Below are 23,482 nucleotides of genomic sequence, written 5' to 3'. Positions count from 1 at the left end.
CTGACTGCTGGAGATATAAAAGGATCAGGACAGACGGCCTTAAGAAAAGTTACCCACAAGTTTATCTCGGGAGAAGGTTGGGGCAAAGACTGAAAGTGTTAGAGTGCAGGGAAACCAGATGGAGCTGGGCTGGCTGTGTCCTGCGCAGGTACTGGAAGAGGTAACTGCCAGATGGGTGAGTAAAAGGCTCGTTCTTGATGCTCTCCTTTGAACCCACAGCTGGCAAGACTGCTGACAGTAGCCAGCTCCCCAGAAGTCACACTATTAAAAAGAGGCAGGAGGAATATACCACAGCGACAGGTCTGAGATACATGTTTACATTTGACTTTGAAATAGGTTCTTGCACCAACGTCTAAAAGAGATAAAACAGGACGCCATTATCCTAACTTTGAACCACTGGTCACTTCCTGCCTGTTCTCCGACGCAAACTGAGTATCAGTTACCAAATTATGCAAAGGATGACACGAGAAGGAGGACTGCCTTAAAGATACCTTCGTTTCCTGTTCTTTCTCTGGCCCTCTGTGGCAGGCATTCTTGGTATCTCATTCGTATCCCCTGGGCACTCTTTCTTTCTGCCAAAGGCTTTCTCCTGGTAATGCCTGCAAGGCCACAAAGAGCTTGTAAGCGGGCTCACCCCCGAGCCAGGGCAGGCTGTAAGCGTTAAGGAGTCAGCACCCCTCGTAACACCCTCAGTCAGTGGGAACGATTTCAGGTATGCAGGAGGACGTGTGTAAGGGAGTACCGGTCACCTCTGGGTCTGTGTATCAAAAAGTATCTGTGATTACAATAGCTGGGCTGTAAATTTGGTTCTAAGTTTTCTAGAGGAAAAAAGCAAAGAGGAAAATGGGTTTTCTTAAAAGCCTAGAAAATTAAAGGTATGACTGTACATGCTTTTGTAAGTATACAATTTACATTTCTGATACTATATGATTTATAATGTTTCAGTTACTTAGTTTCCTGGCTCTGTTTTGATCTTCTTCAAAATATCTTCACTGTTTCATTTGTGACTTCCTTATTTAGGGTGAGTTCCTCCTCTCTTCCCTGCTGGGAAAACAAAGATTTCCCCAATTTTAGGTCCTACTTTGTTTCCATAGTTACGGAGAGTGTACACACATTTACACACACATAAATACACACTAATTTGAGTCAATACATAATAACTTTTATGATTTTTAAAGGAAACATAATTACTTGATTTTTTTTTTTACTCCTTCCTATAACAATGCCAGACTTCTGGTTCAAATAGTCATTATTAAGGCAGGTTTTAGGGAGATGTATCAATGGCCAAAATTAATAAATTATAGAGTGAGTCTGTTCTAAAAACTGATAATTGGCATCCTTTAAATTAGTAAATTATTTTTAGTTCAGATAATTCTATACCCAAAGGACAAAACAAACATGAATTTCAATAACCTGCGAAGATAAGGATCATAAATCTTTCCCAATTTCCTATGGAAATGAATATTTTTGTCAGATTTAATGTGTTTATCTCTTTTCATTAAAATACAAAATTTAAGATATGCATTCTTAAAATAAAATAGAAGTTTTCAAGCTTTTGTTGAGTATACAATAGGTTATCTTAGTTTGGGGATAAGACCCCCTCTAGCTCAGACATTCCCTATGGAAGTCTACCTCACAGAAGAAAGGGCTGATTGATGTTTAACGCAGGGTGAACCAAACCAGGGATGGTCAATTGAAGTTACATTCTACAACAGGACTGGAAGTCCCCAGCTAGATAGCAATCAAGCTTCCCATTCTCAGAACTAGTCTCTAAGTTCATCAGACTCCATCCTCCATCCCACCCCCAGTGACTACTCACTGCAGAAGGTTAAAAATCTAAGCTCAAATCTTTCTAGCCAAATAAGCCTTGGACTGACAATGGATCAAATTAAACAATTTCAATCTATGAAGTTTGAGAACTCTGGATTACTATAGCTACAGATGTAAAAACCACCCATTTGCGCACTAATGATATGCATCTTTGGTAATTTCTTTTTTATACTTTTTGGCACGTCTCTTGCTTACCCATGGGAATACACTCACTGATACGAGATCAAAGCCAGCCTGCAATTTGGAAAAAAAGGAAGGAAATAAAAACTCTGGGTGCAGAAATAATGCTAACCAACATAGTTAAAATGAGGCCAAATTCATGCATTTCTTCAAATGGCTCAGATAAAATGCTACTTGCACAACAATTCCTGGGAAAGAAGTCTGCTTTTTAGAAGAAAGGATGGCTTCTGTGTGGTAGCTGCTTCAGTTAGATGAACTTTAATCTTCCTTCCAAGTTTATGATTCTCTGATTGTTCAGGCAATGTGTTTCTTTGGGCAAGGCTGAGGAAGTGGTGTGGACTGCAGTTTATTTCACAAATAAATTTCTACAACAGGGATAATTTGGGGAACCCAGCTTCCTAGACTCAACAACGATACAAAATGTGTTTACATTAGGTACATGACAGAATTTCCTCAAATTGCCACATCTGTAAAGGAAAATGCTATTTTTCTTTTAGAAAAAGAATAGAAATCTCAAATGAGAGTCCTAATCACAACTAGAGCAAATTATTTAGATAGGATTCTAATACCTCTAATTGAACTTACTTGATTCCCTAAAGATACCACTATATGTCTTTTCCAAAAAGTGATTTGAAGGGAGACAGGATTTACCATTTGAAAGAAATCAAACCCCTTATAGACAATTCCTTCCAGATGAAGCTCCTCTTACTTTGTTAACACTGATTTCATTCTTCAAGAATTAATTAATTGTCTCAATACAATGCACCCTCTCTGTGATAGTTTGAATTATGGAAATGCCTGTTGTCAGGAGAAACTAAGGTTACTTCAGGATATAGCAGTTTATGGGAAAGGATACACAGCAAAAAGTGACTGCACTGATGAAGGAAGACCCTTAATAGCACAGATTAGTGATGGTTGCAGGAAGACCTACCCATGTGGTGGCTCTTGCAGGGGCTCTGACCTGCAGACTGTACAGATGCTACTTCTACATTGGTTAGTAATTCTTTTGCAGAATTTGGACAGTCAGCAACCCACTGCTACTGATGTTTCAATTGATAAAAGTAGTTATAGCTGAAGTAGTATGACAAGAAGCTATTAGCCCACTGCATTTTATTTTCTGTAGAACGGAGCCCGTTTATTAAGGTTTGATGGCCAAATAGCAAAGACAGCATAGCCTTGCTCTTGCCTCAACCCTGGGCCCCATGCTGGCATGCCCATGCATACTCAAGGTCTAAAGTTTGGTGTTCCCTCCAGTCCTGAAAATAACAGAAATATGAAAAAGTATTTTTCTTGTATTGAATCTCATTGCTTGACCACAGTTATGGGATTCCTGGTGCCCAAGGGAGGCACTGAAGAGCCAGTTTAGGTTTCTGAGGTCTCTAGAACCTTCATAAGATATCCGCCACAATGATTTTACCTACCTATCTGCTATAAAGTCTTTTAGGTTTCAATAGACCACTTCTTTGTGTGCAGATATGGAGGAGAGCCTCAGATGGGCCAGCTCTTTATCACAACCATCTGTAAAGACAGTTTTTATAATAAGCATGCTTATTTTAAAGCAAAATGAAAACTGTTTTTTACCAATGCCTGCATATTCCATGTACCCAACTTGCAAACTCCACTGCAGTTGAATTCCTCAGAAACCACATGAGAAATGGTAAAGAAAAGCTAGCAGTAAGAGCAGACAATAATGGTAGAAAGAGGTACTAAGCTATAGATTAAACAGTAACCATGGTCTAACTGTTACAGCCCTGAGTGCACTGTAGAATCATTTGGAAATCTTTGACAAAATACTGATGCTCAAACCCCCACAACGATTTGACTTTTTGTCTCTTTTAATCTGGGTTTGTGTCCAGATAACCGTGTTTTGGAAAGCAGTCTAGATCATTCTAATGACAACATAGCAAAAGGTAGACCCTAACTGAAATCAAACAGCCTTATGCCTACATCTAAATAGAAGGAAAGGCTTAAAGATCCATTGTCTCTCTCTTTTAAACTCCTCAACACAGTGTTGCATCGTTAATTTATAATATAGACTCAAATTCTGTCAACAGGTAGCCAAAATAACAAAATGAAGGTTTAAGAAAAACTAATTACAGAAAAACTGTCATCTGTGTAGTGGCATATACAGATGGTCCCCCATTATCAGTGGGTTCTGCAACTACACATTCAAACAACTGCAGATCAAACATATTCAAAAAAAGGTTCCAGAAATTTCCAAAAAGCAGAACTTGAATTTGCTGTGTGCTGGTGACTATTTACATAACATTTACATTGTATTGACAACTATATAGCATTTACATTGAATTAGATATTATAAGTAATCTGGGGATGACTTAAAGTAAACAGGAGGATGTGCATAAGTTATATACAGATACTAAGCTATTTTATATAAGGAATTGGGACTTAAGCATCTGAGGATTTTGGTACCCACGGTGGTCCTAGGACCACCATGATACCCTGTGGGATATCAAGGGACAACTGTATCTGGAATCCCCCATTAAATAGATGAGCTCACATCTCAGAATCCTAGGTGCCAACAACATTTAAAGTATAACCAACCTAACTACAGAAAACATTCCTCATTATCTCCTCAGAAATTCAAGAAATATGTATTAAATGAATGAGGGAATCAGTGACTGAATCAGTGGTGAATGGATCTGAAGAACTGACACATATGTATCTGTCCCTATGGTGTATGCCCACAACTACGTCAGGGCCTGAGGCAGGGGATTAAAAAAATGTAATTTCTGCCATTGGGGAACTCATAAGTTTAAGTGAATAGACATGAATCAATTTATGGAGAGCTTTGAAAGAATTGGAAGATTAAAACATCATTCACTTGGCAGTGCCTGGTAATCATCATAAATAAAAAGAAAATAAAGGAAATTTTATAGTTAGGAAAATACTTAAGAATTAATGAAAGTGAAATTATTATATATAAACAATTGTGAGATGCAGCTCAACTGACATTTAAAGAAAATATTTAATGGAATTATTTTATAATCAAAAACTTTCAAAAGTGATGAATTAAACAATCTAAAAATACTAGAAAAAGATTTAAAAGTAAATAGAAAACAAAGCTGAAGGAAGGAAATAATAAATAGAAACACAGAAATAAAAAATTTAAATATACATATATTAGATATGATCAATGAAAGTACAATCAGTTTCATAGAAAAGACAGATGAAAAATAACACAGATCAAGAAAAAAATTGGAGGAAATTGTAAATTAACCACTTAAAGTAATGGAGAGGAATAAATAGCAGTAGGTCAAAAGAGTTTTAAAAAAATAACAGAATAGCTTTATGGCAATAAATAATAAAACTGAGATGAAGTTGGAAATGCAGAAAAATAAATTTCTAAAATTGAATCAGCAAGAAAGAGAAAATCATAACTGAAAGATTAACATCAAAGGCATTAATAATACAATTTAAAACTTATAAAAATTTGAAGCTGCTAGACCCAGGAATTTGCTACAATTGAAGGAAAATATAGTTCCTCTCTTTTACAAACTGTTTCAGAAAATGGATAACTAGGAAAAGCTTCTCAACTCTTTTTGAGAAAATAGTAAAGGATCAACCAGACCCAGGCAAAGGCAGTTCAAGAAGGCAAAATTACAGGTCAATCAGACTTACGAACATTTATCCAAAACTCCCAATGTAAGTCTTGCAAGTTAAAATTCACAATTTTATTTAAAATTTTAAATATCGCTTCAAATCATAAAGGAGTAGAACTTATCTCAGATTTGCATATCTCAGATATCTCGGGTATATTGACAGATCAACATTAAAGAATATCCCAGTATTTTAGTAGACTAATACAGAAAACAGAAATGTGTTTATTTGAATAGATGTTATAAAGCAAGAGAAAAAGTCTTCTATTTATACTTTTTTATAGTTTAGTAGAATAGAAATATAAATTTTCTTAGCCTGATAAAATATATTGACCTAATCACGTCAGATTTCAGTATAGACATTTCGAGCATTTCCATTAAGTCAGAAAAAAGACATAAATGACCACTGTCATCAGTTCTGCTCAACATGTTAATGTGATTCCTAGCCCATGTAATAAGACAAGTAAAAAAAAAAGAGGATCAAAGGGAAATTTTTTTAAATTATCATTATTTTCAAAACATGATTGTGCACACAGAAAGCCTAGGAGTATGTATATTTTCTTAAAACTATTAAGTAGTCCAGAAAGGTACCTGAACATAAATTATATATTTCAAAAATCAATAGAATTCCTACATATCAGCAATAACCAATTAAAAATGAATTTTTAAAAATCTCATCCTCACAAAAATATCACAATAAATTAATTACATATGTAGGAAGAAATGCATCTTTGAAAATGATCTTTGTAAGACTGCCATGGAATCATTTAGAAAAGGAATCATACCAAATATAAAACATCCTCTAAATTATCACTGAGCTCAGTGTAGCATCTATCCAAATTATAATAAGATTTTTCTTCATGAAATATAACAGGCTAATTCTAAAATATATATGAAATAATATTTACAAAATCAGGACAATTTTGAATTTAAAAAAAAGTAAAAGAAGAAAAAATGAAGGGGAAATTGACTTGATCAGCTGTCAAGACATTATAAAATTATAGTAAAATGATCACAGAAAATAAAGTGATCATATCCAAATTTTTAAATGAGTAAGGGAACATTACAAAATTGGGAAAATAATGAAATACTCAGTACGTTAAATTGTGTTAATTGTTAATTGTTAATTTATTATATAAAATAATTCATAGAGTTAATAAGAAATATATTATTCCACAGCAATTAAAGCTCATACGTGAAAAAGAAAAAAATTAAATCTTTCAGATGGAAAGAACTTTGTGATATCAAGGTAGGGAAGGACACCTTAAACATGACAGAGAAAGCATAAACCGCAAAGGGAAAGATGGAGACATTTGATGATATCAAAATGGAAAACTTCTGAAATGAAAAATAAAACTATAAACAAAAAAGTAAAGGAAAAAAGCCCCACTTACATAGCAGATAATATTTGCCTAATGCATACAAGAAAAATAATTATTATCCAGGCTAAAACAAGAACTTCTAAAACAGATTTAAATAATAAAATGGAAAGAAGTAATATCCTGCAATTATGGGGGCGAGGCATGTTTGAGTTAGGAGCCTTAGGACTAAAAATATTTTAGAAAATGTAAAAATTTACTTGAAATGAATAAAATGAAAATTAGTGCAACATTGAAGTATATTTTACTCCCTTCTGAATGGAAAAAATTCAGAATGTGTGACATATCCAAATTTAACCAGATTGTGAGGAAAGGGACTTATACTCTGCTGTGTGAGTTGGTACAACCATTTTGAAAAACAATTTGGCAGTATGTGGAATACTGAAAATAGATATCTCTTGGATCCTAGCAGTTTTGTTGCTAAGTATATATCTTAGAAAATCCTGGAACACATGCACAAGTATATATGGTGCAAGGATGACTCTGAATTAAAAAAAAAGAATAAAAGTAAAATGCTATAATTTTAGCATGGTTTAGGCACAAAATATTTAAAGGTATATAATCTATATTTAAATCTATAGCTTTAGTTAGAAACATAGTCCAGTGTGACTGGATCTTAGAAATGTGATTTTAAAAAATTGCATTAATAGTTGACACTATTATGGTATAGCACGTTGCCACTGCTGTAATAAAAAAAAACACAAAGAAACACTATGTATTATTAGAATTACATTTAAGTTTGAATACATAAAATGGATTAAAAAGATATACACTAACTTTTAAAAAGTGATTGCTTGTGACAATGGAGAGGAAGAAGAAGATGGAGCTGGTAGAGAGATAGTGTGTGTGTTGTATGTGTTGTATGTGTCTGTGTGTCTGTGTGTCTGTGTGATGTGTTCTGTGGTACTCCATTCATGTAAAAATGAGACCTATGTGAGAAACAGTTACATTTATCATTCTAGGTGGTTTTATACTGTTCATTTCACTCATAGTTTTCTGTAGCTTTAAAATCTCTCAGATAGTAATCAAAACAATATTACAATATTTTCGTACCTCTAAATGTTATTTAGAACTTAATTTTTAAAGACTGTATAATATCCTATAGTATTATTATAATGATTTTAGGATTCTTCTATTGTACATTTTAAATTTATCACTGTCATAAAAAGTGATGTTAGAAATATTCTTATGTGTGAAATTATTTTCATCTACTTGATATTTCTTATATATAGAATATTGTCTTTAAGGTTCTTAGTGTAATTTTATTTCCCATCATCTCATTTTATTGCCTATTGGTTTTGCTTTATATAGTTTGATATTATATTATTTGGCACATAAAGTTTCATAACTATTATATCACCACTGTGAATTATTTTTATTTTTATAAAATAGACAGTTTCTCTCTTTAATGTTTTTATTGCCTTAATTCAATTGTACCTGATTTTAGTATAATCACTGCTGCTTTTTTTTTAAGAGAGAATTTTAAACTTGAACGGAACAGATAATTTCTAAATTATCTAAATTATTTCAACCATACAGGATGGGCTTTTTAATCAATTTAATGAAGCAGATAAAATTCTGTTTTAAACACTGATAGAAAACAGAAAACAATGACACACTGGTTTCTAAAAAAGGAAAAATAAAGATCCTATTAGGAGATGTCAAAAGACATACGATGAAAAGAGAAAATATATTATTTAGTAACAAACAATAACAGAAAGTACTACTAGTAAAGTTGGAATTGAAAGATAATTAACAATCTAAAATAAGTATTTTTATCCGCCAATGGCCAATATCATAGTTAAGGTTGAAATACTACAGGCTTTCCTATTAAAATAATAAAAAAGAAAATGACACCAAGCATCTTAATTATTTTTGTTTTTCTTATGTCAGAATACCATTTAATTCATTAACAAAAAATATATTTTCATTAATGATTTTAGTAGTAGTAGTAAATTATTAGGATCATAAACACTGAATATCAAATATAAAGATCCAAAAAATACTATTTTCAGCTGATGACATCTAATTAAAAGACATTTTTTAGAGTGATTAACCAAAATCTTAATATATTGTCAACAGACTTTAAATGTCCCTTTGCCACGTAATAAGTTGTACATGTCTCCCAGATTCAAATGGAATCTCATTGCATAGAATTTATGCCTACTTTTGAAGATAATATACATCTTTTAATATTGGGCCTTCCAATGAAAGACCAATTAAATCTTTACACATATTCAGGTGTTTCTTTTACATTCATTCATTCATCAGATACAAACATTGAGAATATAATCATGTGAGATTAAAGTAAATCATCTTCTTTAATCTTGAGCATTTGTGCTTCTTTCTATTATTTTCTAGTATTTGGTAGTTTATTTGCTCTCTCTGCATGTCACACCTGTGTGTTGTTGGTTCCTTGTAATTGGGATTTTTTTTTGTATTTGAAATTTCTCATTGGTTAATGCTTAGATGTCAGAAAATAACTTACTTCTGTGTAATCACGTAGTATCAAATGGTTTCTGGAATTTTTAGTTTTAAGAGCTTTGAGGTTGATTTCCTTGGATTCATCTAAGAAAATTTACTTATTTCCCAAAAGAATTACAGTCATGCCTTCACTATATTTATAGTTTTAAATTTTTTCGTATTTCATTGCATTGTTTAGGATCTCAAAACAACTACAGTATAAGAATTTATATACTTTAATAGCAATGGGTGACAAACTGCAAATTACAAGATCAGTGCTATTGACTTTCAAATGATGCCTTTGATCAAGTTAAGGATTTTTATATATTTCTATATTATTAAAATACATGTTGCTTGATTATTTTTTGGTTTTTATTTTTTCAGAAGTTATAAGTGACTTTTTACCAGATGTCCAAATGTCCATATGGCTTCCTATCATCTCTTAATGCACTAAGTAACAATCTATACCCTGATACTGAATACTTGTAATTATGTATACCATTCTTCTTTAAATTAGTATCATAAACATATTGAAAATTACAGAAAACAATAAACACAATGTACCTAACAATAAAACTTGAATATAACAAATAAATTATCTGTGAGTAATATTATACTGTTTCCTCCTTTAGAGCCCCAAATCTCATTTACTTTTTCTTATCCACCCCTGAAAGGATTTCTAGTATTACAGTAAATAGTGATGGCGGTGGCCATCCTTTTCTTGATTCAAATTAAGGAAAAAGTTCCAATATTGCAAAACTAAGTATAATACTTCCTGTGAGGTTTCTCATTAACAAGCTATATTGGGGTATAATTTACATAAAATAAAATACACCCATCTTAAGTACATAGTGAAATGAATTTTGTCAAATATACACACCTCAATAACTACAACCACAATTAATACATAGAATGTTTTCTATAAACCCCCAAATTTTCCTCATATTCTTTTCTACTCTAACTCCTTACCCTACCCCAGATCCAGGTAAAAATTAATGTTCCTTTCTTCACTTTAAAATGGTTTTGCCTATTCTAGACTTACACACCAAGGACACAGCATCCTATCTTTCTGGGTTGTTATCATAGTTGAGCCTCCTGTTACCTTGTTGTCCAAGAAGATGGCTAGATCTCCGGCAATTGCATTTGCTAAAGACCACCAAATGGCAGAGAAGGGCACAATGAAACACTCCCAGTGGTATCAGCGGACTTCATACAGTCTTCTCAGACATTCCACAAAAAAAACTACTGCTTATTTCTTGTTGGCCAGAAAGTAGTCACAATGCAAGGAAGGATGGGAAATGTAGTCCTTTTCATCAAGGTGCTTATCTTTCCATCTCAAAATCAAGGGTGATGGTTTTTGAAGAGCAATGAGATGTCAGGGTAAGTGACTACAAATCACAACGCTTATTTTTCATTGCGATGACAAGCACCAGATCAGTGGAGCTTGAGGAGTGGACTAGAGGTCACAGAATGATGTTTATAGATATATCAGTGAAGAAATTTGCCCAGAAAGAGCTCCAGTAAACCCAGGATATACGAGGAATTAACAGTTAGTAAAACTGCCTTCAAAACGTTTGCTAAGTGAATGAATGAATGTTGGCATAGCTCCTATGTGTAAGCTCTGTGATGAGAGTCGTGCCAAATACCAGTTTTCTTTCTCTTTTCAACGTATTTCAAAGAGCATTCTCTTTTCAACACGTTCAAAAGTGGGGTACAGTGGTCTGTGGTTTGGTGCTTGGCTATCGAGTTCCCTTACCAGGGATTTCGATAACAAGCATTTCACTCAGCAAGGTCTCGCGGGAAGGATTTAAGAAGTCCTTTCCCTGCTGGTGCATGGCAGTGGCTGCTGTGTGTTAGCGGCAGGGAGGACGGAGCCTCGAAGCATGTGATCCATCTTCAAGACAAGTTTCTCCACCAGGACACAATCCCAAAATAGCAATAGCTTTGGATAAAAGGGTCAATGAGAAAGTTCACTAAAATTATCTGGACCAACACATCAATACAAAGCCAATCTTTTAGACAGAAATCTGGCTTCTTACCAATATGTCATTTATCTCTTTGTCAAAGTAGCTTTCTGACTGAGGCAACATTATTCAGAAATGTTTTCTTCTTCAGTAAAATGAGTAACCTATTCCTCATTTTCTCCGTAGAAAGACCAATGGTATTCGGTCCATTGCATGTTGCAATCAAGAGTTCTGGTTGCTGAGATAAATACTTCTGTAAAAGAAGAACCACTTCCTGTCTTTGGAAAAAAGGGGATTTTCAGATTCTTTGTCTTTCGGAATACAGAGACAGTTTATCAAAGATTTAGGCAAACTCTGAACTGTTCCTTGTGAAGAGTTTCAAATTTAAATATATTCAGCTTGGAAATAAACATAAACATAATTGGGCTGTATTTATGCCCAGGACCAAGAGAATGTTTTAATATATTTACTATAAGAATATATAGTGAACTCTTTAAGAGTTCAGGATCTAGCCTTAAACTGATCTAGGTTTGATTCCAACCACAACACTCAGAATTTTGACTAATCTTCAGTCCTCTCATCTGTAAAATGTACATCATATTATCACCAAGCCCATGGGGTTGTGGGGAGAATAAAATAAATTTTTCTAGAGATGATATAGTTACTACAGGGCTTTCATAAAGTAAATGTAAAAAAACATAAGCAGTAAAATAGCACTATTATAAAAAATAGTAAAAATATCTAAAAACTCATTGTCTTTTAGTCATATTCTGCTATAACAAACCTGATTTCATGTCTGATGTTTCATGATTTCAAACGTGATTCAATTAGGGCAGAGTAATCATACAATTAGATAAACTATATATAGTCACATATATACACGTATATGATATGTATTAATATATATAATACATGTAACATCACTATTATATTAAACTGTATATTATATTATATTATATTATATTATATTATATTATATTATATTTTTTTCTGAGTTTCCTGGCCAAGAGATCTGAAGGAGCTCTGTCATCATAAGGTTTGTACCACACCAAATCAGATAAATGAGATATTAAATTTACCCCCAAAACAATGGCTAAGTTCAAACTGATCTAAATTTCTCCCTCATCTTTGAGCTGGCCTGGCCAGGAGTTCCCAGGGAGTGAAGACCCAGTGAGCTAAGAATCAGAGCAGGGGGTTCCCACTTGAGACAATAAGATGCAGGGGTCAAAATGGAAAGTGATATAAAGCGTGGATTTAGTTCTCTGGATTCACCTCATTGAGGCTGTGCCTGAAGGAGAGGAAACTGGGAAGTAACTCTCCATGCAGTTGTCTTGAAGCTGCGGATCTGAGCTGGTGGAGGATTGAGATGAAGGTAGATTGCACTCCCTTGGGATAGCGGAGACCAAGATGACCTGGAGTTTGAATTCAGCTACTTGAACACCATGTTGGTACGTGGTATCAGGAGTAAGCAAGGGGAGCAGGCACAGAAAGCCAGAGCTGAAAGAGAGGTTCTGACCATGACTGACTTACCCTTCTCTAAGCTCTGATTAGCTGCAGGTGCCAGGTTCACCTTCCTGTATCAATGGTGAGCCTGGACCAGTTTATCAGGATCACTTTACTAGTATATTCTGAGTCTTAGAAATAGTCATTTTGTTTTTTAGTGTTTAAGGATAAAGGTACTAGACATTCTCAAGACACTCAGCGTGCCAGCCACACTGCTTCCCACATGTCTCTGCAGGGTGCTCCCTCACCTCCTGATCCACTGGATGCCGCAGGCTGCGCCATCAGGGCAGGTTCTCTGGAGTAGCATCAAGGACTGGAAACTTTGATATATAAGAAGATGGTCTGCCTGGTTTCAGCAATCTCACTGGGTCTTTGATTTTGCCGGTTCCATGGCCTGTGAAATGACATCGGCCTCTGTCCTTTTTATTTGTAGCAGAAGTCTTAGAATGACACAGAACTGCAGTCACTTTCATCATCTCTGCTCTTCCTTCCTCTGCATCTTCCTTGTCTTCTACAGCTGATCTTCCCTTAAGTATCAACTCCCAGGCAATTTATCAGGAAATCCTATTAGCTCTACATTTAAAATATATCTATACTACAACCACTTCCCTTCTCCCCATGGCCACCATCTTGTTCCACCATCCTCTCTCACCTGGTTAACTGTAGAAGCTTTCTAACTGATCTATCTCAAACCTTGTTCCTACTCACCCAAGAAGGCCAGAGTGATTCTGACAAAATATCACTCCATTGCTCAAAACGTTTTCAATGGCTTTGTATCTCATCCAAAGTAAATGTCAAAGCCCTTAATGGCCTACAGGCCCCATAATTTGCTCCCCTGCCATTATCTTTCTTATTGTACCTTCTACTTTTCTTCCACAGAGCTTTCTCTGCTCCACACACACTAGTTTTCTTAGAAATTCTCCAGGCACACACCAGGGGTCTTTCTACTCACTGTAGTCCACTATGGATCTCTCTGCTCTATGATGGTAATAAAATAATGCAATCAAGATGAAAACAAAAGACCTTGTTTCTGATTTCTTTCTTTCTAAATGGTCTCCAAAACTAGAGATTAAGGGACTAAGTTGAAACTACTAACCAAGAAGTTCCTGAACTGCTGGGGACCCAGGAAAGATGCGGCTGTCACAACACCGGGTATAACATTAAAGCCCTCAACTTACCTGCATATATCCCTGAGTTCTCTTTCTGAGCTTCAAGTATGGCCCAGATATTTTCCATGATTCAGGTCAACAAGCACATCCCACACCTAGAGGGCATGGTATCTCGACTAGATGCCATGGTAAATGCTAGAACACATACTCAACTCTGAGGGCAGCCATAATCTGGTGGGAGAAACTGTGTGGAACAAACATGGAAAAATTCAACATAATACAACAAGTACCACAATAGAAGTACGTTCTGCTTATAACGAGGCACAACCTACAGGTATTTATCATTATTTGAGAAGGGAAAGCAGGTAAGCCTGTCTGGAGGGAGATGAAAAATAAAAGAAGTTAGGAATGAAAAGTAAGAAGTGGGTATAGAAAGGTAGGAAGGACAACTATGGCAGTGAAACAGAACAATTCTTGCAGGGTGCTTGAGAGAGTGAGAGGTTAGGAGTCACAGGAGATAAGACAACAGAGAAAGGTAGATGCCACGTCTTACTAAGGGAATTGGGACTCACAGGATGGACAGAGAGAACCAGCGAAGACTTCTACGCAAGTGAGCTGCATGATCAAATTCACATGTAGAAAGCTCACTTTGATCATATTATGGAAGAACTATTTAACGGGGTGACAGAAAGACCAATGTTGCAACAGTGAGGTATGATGAACAGTGAAGTATTCAGGAAAGAATGAATATATTTTTCTGCCTCAATGACTGGAAAAATTATTCTTCCTTCCTCGAATATGTCAACAATCTGTCAGCTATGACTATTTTCACCTGGAAGCACTGGTTTTTCTTCAATGCAGGGGAAGATTTGCTTCCTTCCTTTATTCCTTCTCTTCCTTCTTTCCTTCCATTTTTCTCATTCCTTGACATATCTACCATATAAACGCTGCTCAATCTTCCATTTTTCTGACACTATTTTGCCTTTTTATTTTTTAGATTTTTTTTTGTCTTTAGTTTTTTAGTCTTTGTTGCTTTTTAAAATAATTTTCTGTGTGAATATATTAGGAAGAAACAAACACGTATTGAAGTCTTCTAGTCAGATAATATTTGAAGTTAGATATCTGGGCCTAAGTATTTCAGAGAGGATGAATCAGGCATGAATTTTAACTTAAGAGGATGAGACACAGTTGGGAGTAACTGGCTTCAAAGGCATACATGAAGTTTAGTGAAAATTTACCTGGGATTGAAAATGATATGGGGCTTACCTATACACTAGAGCACCCCCCAATACGATCACTTTTTACTTAGTACTCTGTACACATTTGTTTTTTCACAGCAGTTTCTTAAAAACAAACTGTCCAGATAACAGCTGGTCCAGATGACAGCTAAGGAGGTGAAAGCTTTCAGAAGTACTTACTTGTCAGTGCCTAAAATGGCCACCATGGCTAGTTAACCTACCCAACTGTGCTGTTTGGTCTCCCCAAGCCCCACTCCCTCCATGGGGTCTCAAGTCCATCACGTCCACTACTAAAGCTGGGTGAAATGAATTTTTAGCAGTTCAGGCCATCAATTCCTTTAAACCTGATTTACGGTGGTTGCCAATCTTTCTATTACTGTAATTGCTGGCTAAATGAACTATAATTGTATTAAGAAGTAACTCTGAAATATGTATGTGCTCTCTGCTAATTCTCAGAATATGCAAGGAGAAGGAATTGATTCATTGTGCTTGGAAGAACCATTCAGTAATGCTCCCTCTGGGATCTGTTATTTGGAGGCCTCTTTTGCATTCTGGGGAAAGTCAAGGCCAGATATCCAAGAGTTTGGGAGACAGAGCTGCAGGAGTCTCAGGGGGTTCCTCACAGTATGGTTAGTGGCAGCAGTGATTTCCCCCTCTGTCAAAGAACCAAAGGTCAAGTCAGAATTCTCTGTAGTCTTGGACACAAGAGATTCAGACGAAAGCTCATATTCTGATCATCTCTTATACTAAGACTTGTGCAGCAGCTTTTCAAATATTCCTTTCCTTCAGATAACCTCTGCAGTACGATGGGGCACTGAAGCTCAGGATGGTAAATGGCTTGTCGATGCTTGCTTGTGGTGTAAATTTGTGTGTAGAAGAGTATGTGGTGGAAAATGAACAAAATTCTATTCTAAAAGTGCAGTATATTTGCCTACTATTTTGAAGAATTAAATATTTCAAATAACCCATAATTTCCATCTCTGTAGCCCACCTGCATTTTCGATGGAGCCCAAAATTGAGGTTTGGGAACTCCTGATTTTTCATTATGACTGGCTATTGGGCATCCTCACCCTTCTCTTTAATTGGAGTAATGATACTGGCTTCCTTACTTGAAAAGCCAAAAGGAACCAAGTAGGCTAGATTGTGCTGGGGGAAAAATAAACCTCAATGTGTGAGTCATAGTGAGTAACCACACAGTAAACCTAACCCAGTTCCCATCTTTAAGGAGCTAGAAATCTAGTGGGTGGGACACGGGACCGATAAATAAAAGGGAAATTAAAGCCTAACTTAAATAGACTCTTACATGGCATGGTAGCGACTGCTGGCCGCCACCCAACATCTACTTACCCTTCCTACCTTAGTAACAAAATCATATTTTTATCTGGAGTATAATGTTCCCAGCTAAAATATTACATTTCCCAGCCTTCCTTGTACCAAGATTTGGCCATATGACTAAGTTCTGGCGATTGCAAGGTTACATGATACTTACAGGAAGGCTGATTAAATGCAATGAGCCCTTTTAAATGGGCTCCTTTTTGAGTCCTTTATTCCCCCACACAATAGATGTGACAGCTGAATTCCAGCAGCCATCTTAGACTAAGAGGTGACCTTAACATTGGAAGTCACTTACAAGTACCCAGCCCTTGTAGGTACTCGGAGTAGTTGCTGTTTGTACTCTTACTACAAGTCCCTTTGTCTACTTCTAAGTTTGTCTGAGGCTTTAGTGGGTGTTTCCTTCATAATTCAAGTGCTTACATTTCTCTGCTTCTCTACCTGAGAAAGGCCAGTGGAGTGTGCTCTACCCAGGCAGGGCAGTCGGCAATAGAGAGAATTTAAGGCCCTTAGAGACAATGCCCAACCAACTAGGGGCTGACAGCACTTGACAAATACCTCAGCCTTGCTCCTCCCTCCTTGGGGGTAATTCTAGACCCATTCTACAGATCCCTTCAGAGGGACCACCTGCTCACTGGCATACCTTTCCCTGACGCTTCTCCCATCCCTGCTTCACTGTCCCCACTTCCTCCCTGCACTTCCTGGGATCACCTCCCAAATCAACCATGACTACTCACACCCTGCTGTTGAGGTTGGCTTTTGGAGGAACCCAAAGTATGACAATATAGAGTAAGAGCTGGCTTTTAGTTGACCAAATGACTTCCTATTTGTCAAATCCAATTATGTTGCTTTGAACTTCACCATCCTCAGTCTTCTTTTAGTAGCGGCAGCAATGATCTTTTCTTCTCTGTTCAAATTGTAGTTTCCCTGGACTTCCACCATCCTCCGTGTGTTAACACCTTCTCCGTTCAATTTAGAGTGACACTGCCATGTCACTCTGCCTGGTGGTCCACTTTTAAGGTTTCTTCATTCTAATGCAACATGCACACACTCACAAATTCTGACACTCCCTGAACCACTGAATCCCTTACTTCTCTTTCCCCAGCTCCAGTACCTCTCATCTCTCCATACTCCTCTACAGTATCCTAAGTGCCAGAGAAATTTTTTTCTCTTCCTTGAGCATAACCTAGTCTTTCCTTCCTATGAACATATGGTCCTGCTATTTCTTGTCACTGACATCTTCCCTTTAACATCTATTTATACCTATCTAAATCCTACCTATTTTGAATGGTCTGCTTCATCTATTGCTTCCTCCATGACACTTTCATATCCTCCATCAGGAAGTGATACGTGCTCCTTGGCATCATGCTTGTGCTCTTTGTATCTGTTCATCCTTTTTAAAAATGTTTAAAAAATATACTTTTGGCTCTGAATGAGCTCTTGATAAATATTTATTAAAAATGATTAGACTTATATTTATTTGTAATATGATTAGCTTTTTATTTCACCAGTTTCTAGAGGAGGCAGCCTTGCCCTCAGAGTTTGTATTATCTGAATTTCAAACATCACATCTGGGAAATCATATTTCATTATATTAAGAAGTAGTTTTGAAACATCAGCACATTAAACCCTTTTCTTTCTTTTCTGAGGAAGAAACTTTCATTTAGATGTCCACGGCAAATACCTTCCATGCGCCTCTTTTTATTTTTTCTTTTGTTTCCACTTACAACGTACTAACTGCTAATGATCACTCTGCTTCTTTCATAAAATAAAATGCAGAGTGAAGCTGACAGACGATAGGAAACAAATTTCATGTCCAAACATCAGCAAAACATTTGAGTTAAAAAAAGTTTAGTTAAATGTTCCATATCTTTGGATACCCAGGATGGTTAGAGGCAGAAAGCCTCTTGGTCAGTTGTTAAATGACTGCACTTTTGTCACTTCCCTTTGTATCTTGCATTTTTGGGTGCTTTAAGAATTTTGAGCATCATGTCAGGGTCTGGGAAAATGTATGGTCTATCATAGAAATCAATTTTCTTTTAATCTGACCTTCCTTCTCAAATGTAGCAAGTAAAATCTATTTAATTTCCTTGTTCTGGGGTTGAGTCTTCACTGTGAAATATTCTGGATTATTTTCTGACGCATGGTCCTGGTTAAATAAAATACCATCTCCACTGGCCATTGGTTCTCCAGAGAATGCAGAGTGCTTTCTCTCCTGGCACTGTACTTCTGTCCCTCCTTCTTGTGCAGGAGTAGCAGTGCCAGCTAGTTATGTGAAAGCAAGGAAGCTTCTATTGTTTGGCTTTGGTTGAACCCACACCATGTCTGAAAGGACTATGAGGGAATAGAAAAAAGTTAAGGTGTTCGGACAGGAGACGGCCAAAGATCTCTGCCACTTCAGAGGGACACATGTAAGCCAGAAGCTGGGGTTGGGCTCAGCAGTTTAAGATAGGAATTCTGCAAACATTGGTGTAGAGCTTTTGCCTTGATAGATTCGGAACTTTGTGTAAGTGATTTATTGAGGGACTGCTTTCAAGGGAAACCTTTAAGGCAGTGAGGGAACGGGACAGAGGAGAGCGTTTAGGAGACATCTCACCTTACTCTGATCCCACAGAGAGCTCTAAAGACAAATGGCACTCACTGCTCCGCCCTCTTCCCAACCCACCGCAGGCAAAGGAGGCTGGACGCTGTACAACAGCAACAGTTATTGGCAATGGGGTACCTCCAGGAAAGGAGTATGACTGCTCAGGCATCTGGACAAGGCAGCCCCCTTCAGCAGAGGAAGATTCTCCAGAAGAAGATATAAATGTGAGAGTCATTAGCCACCAACATCCCAGTAGGTAACAGATAAGGACATCCTTTTGATAAGAGGGAGTTAGGCAGAGAACTAACACCACCTGTCACAATAATGGACCGCTGAAATAGCCTGGGTAGAGTGAGCTCATGCAGTGGAACACACTGGGCCTGTTAGTGAAGCTCACGGGTAGCTAGAGCTACACGGACCTAAGCAGACATGAATAATAACTAGCAAAATTGTCTGCCCAGCAAGACAGCAACCTATCAGCCAGGGAGTTCACATGGGGGACATCTCTGTACACACCGGGAGGATCCGAGGGAAGTGATTTATACCACTGCTCTGCCAGCAATGATGTGTCACTTCCCATGTACACCAGAAGCTGTCAGTCTCCCTAAGAATGTGTGCTTGAACCACTGACACTTGAATTCCCAAAGCTGATCAAGGGCCAGGTTCTAGCTCAGGTCATGGTCAACACAGTGTCAGGCCATCTGACTTCTGTTATTGCTCCTTGTCTCCTGTGAGAGCTGCAAGTTGTGACTGATCCTGGAGATGTTTGCCAGCCTGTCACAAAGACACCCCAAACTTCATCAAGGAGAGTACTCTCTAGAACCTGGAAAGACGCCATTTTGTCACAGGTCTGGCTTTGGGAAGTGATTCTAACTTACTTGCCAGCTATACCCACATGAATTACAAGCTGAACTTTTAGAAACACACAGAGGAAAAGGGCTGCCTTTTCTAAACTAAGAAAGACATTCATGGTATGAAGGGCTATTTAAGCCAGTTATACTCCGTAGCAGCGTATCACAGACCAATCATTCCTTAACAAAACCAGAAATGCAAAATTCACAGCTCACAGAATGCCAGAGGTAACAGAAAGGAGATTATCCACTGTGATCTCGTTTTGTAGCTGAGGGCACTGGCACTGAGTCTGTTACTAGCTATATGGCTTTTTGTAAGTTACTTAACTGTCTACGCCTCGATTTCCTCTTGTCTAAATGGAGTACTTAATTCACTGAATTGAAATCTGAATTAAATGGGTAATATTTGTAGAGTCCTAAGGACAGAGCCTGGCACATAGTTAAGGCCATATGTGTTAATTAAATATAAATAAATACAAATAAATAACTTGCCAAGGGTCAGTAAGTTAATTGGTTCACGTTATTAAGGGTTTATTAAAGGTTTTATTGAATTAATATAAAATATGAATAAACATCAATATTTTATAATAATTTAAGTATAAATAATTAATAGAAATTAGCCAACATATAAAGATGTCAGGATCTTTTTACAACCAGATCCATCAAGGATAGCAATAGTTAAAAGCTCTGACTTAGGTTCCCACAAAAAAGGATTTTTATTTCTCATTCCTGCTACTCACTGGGCGATCTTTGACAAGGGGTTTGATTTCTCTGAGACTCAATTTCCTCAAGTGTAAAATACAGACAACAACAACAGCAGCAGCAGCAGTAACAGTAACAGCTACCTCATAGGGTTGCTTGAGAATTAACTACGAGTATCCACTTAGTATACAGAACAAGTTCAATAAATGGAAGTGGCGCTATTTATAGTATCTTTCAAAGAATTGTTTCATTACCTATCACTGAGCAAGAAGAATTTTACATTCTTAGATGTTCATTGTTTGGGATAGTAAAATAAGATAAAGACACTGTGCTCAGAACCTTTGACTATATAAACCACCGCTCTTTTAGCTTATTGGTTCTGAACTTCCATTTCAAATTGTAAGCAAGGGGTTTAGTAACCAAAGACATCATTTTCCTTAAAGTTCAGAGACAGGCAATAGCTATAGCTCTAACCTAGAACAAAAGAGAAAGACACTTGTATGCGTTCCTATTTGGAAAAGCAATGTTAGGATACTAGGTTGGCTGTGGGCTGGCCCTTTAAGAGCAATTTATTTAGTTGGGTTTTTTTTAAGGGGGGGGGTAATTAGGTTTATTTATTTCTTTATTTCTAGAGGGGAAGCTGGGAATTGAACCCAGGACCTCATGCATGTTAAGCATGTGCTCTACCACTTGAGCTATACCCTCTCCCTGGGCTGGCCCTTTAATGTTGTAAGTATTATAGTTGAACAAATTTGAGTTCATCCTATAACCATTTAAATCTGCTTCAATGACAGAGAGAATGCAAGGGCTGCCCACATGTAATACATATGCAGATGAGAGAGATACCACTCTGGGCCCTCATAAACTTAGCTCTGGCTGTTGGGAGAGAGTGAAAAATACAGACTTGTGGTTGCCAGGGTGGGTGGAGGGTGCTAAGGGATAGACTGGGATTTCAAAATTGTAGAATAGATAAACAAGACTATACTGTATAGCACAGGAAAATATACACAAAATGTTATGATAACTCACAGAGAAAAAAATGTGACAATGAGTGTCCATGAATGACTGAAAAATTGTGCTGAACACTGGAATTTGACACAATATTGTAAAATGATTATAAATTAATAAGAAATGTTAAAAAAAAAGACCTTTGTCCCCAGGAAAGATATTTTATACACACTACATTCAATTTGCAAAGTGTTTATCAAAGTATGATAGTCATGCCACTGGTGGCATATGAAGTAATTTTAAGTAGAACAGTGATAAATATCTCAGTTAGGACTGCACTGGATTCTAGTAAGAGCAAACCCAATTTAAAAGTTGCTTAAATAAGTTGGGAGTTCACCCTTTCTTGCACAATAACCAGAGACCCTACACTGTCTAGATTTCTACTTCTCCATCATTTAAATGTAGCTTTCAACCTCACGGTTGGTACCTCATCAACCCAAGATGGCCACTTCACCTCTAACATTGTGCCCATGTTCAGGGAAAAAGGAAAAAGGAAAAACAAAGACATATACTAGCTATCTCACCCACTTTAAAAACTTTTCCCAGAATCCTTAATCTTGTAAGCTAGAACCAAATTTATAACCAACTTAGTTGCAGAAAAGCTTGGGAAATGTAGTTTTCTGTCTAGGTACATTGCTAGTCTGAAAAAAAAGCTTTGTTAATATAGAAGCACTCAATACAGAATTCAGAAGGCCAAAAGGTATATTGGGTTGGCAAACAGCAATTAATAGTTGTATGTTTAACTTTTTTTAATCTTACCTTTTTTCATTAACGGTAGTTAAGATTACATTTCCTTCATGAACAAATAAAGAAATTTAAATTTGAGTTGGTTTCGAGAAAAAAAGTAATTAATTAAAGGTGCGGATAGAATGTAAAAATGTTCCATTTATGGAGATGGTCTGTGGATGGCTGGAGTTGAGTAAACAGATCCCCTCAGTAAATAACAACTGCTGTGGGATTCTAAGAAATAGAACCAAAAAGACCTTCACACACGTGCCCTGGTCTTGTTTGTGCCTGAGACAAGCAGCAGGAGAGACAGCCATGAAAATAACCACTTCTGCACTAGACTGTGGGGAACAACAAAATGTTTGAGGGCACAGGCTTTTTGCAAGTAACAGGCGAAAACAAAAACCTCAATCAGCTGAATATCTGAGTCTACAAATCTGTTCTGAGTGCATGCATTATGACTGAAGGCCAGCATCTGGCTAATGTCAATGCTCGCCCAGTAATTTCCACCTTCACTGGGAAGCCGTGGATGCTGCTAAATCTCGATAAGAGGTAATGGAGGGGTTCTCCTCATTAGCTCGTCCTGGAGAGGCATCATCCAGCCACCTGAAGTGTCAGTAAACACTGGCCTTTAATGGTGTTGGCTTAGTGATAACAATACTGCACATTTCTGTTTGCCATTATGAGATTTAACACTGGCTGGTACCCTCTGGGTAGGTGCTCATTATCAGGTAGGGGAATAGAGCAATTGGTGTCTCTTAGAATCTGTCATCGGCCTCTTCTAGTCTATCTCTGTAGTCATGAATTCATAAAAGGGAGCCAAGAATGTACTTCTTATGCTCACAGACATAAACTGTAAGACATTTAAAATGTGGTGGTCTTAATAAAATCTAAGAGGTAAGAATAAACTGAGCACGGCCAATTGAACACATGGTCTCAAGAAAATAGTGAGCACATAATTAAAGGGGTACAACAAAGATACTAACTCAAAAGTAC

Source organism: Vicugna pacos, chromosome 19, assembly GCF_048564905.1.
Source record: "Vicugna pacos chromosome 19, VicPac4, whole genome shotgun sequence".
NCBI lineage: Eukaryota > Metazoa > Chordata > Mammalia > Artiodactyla > Camelidae > Vicugna > Vicugna pacos.
Note: the sequence above shows the minus strand (reverse complement) of the source record.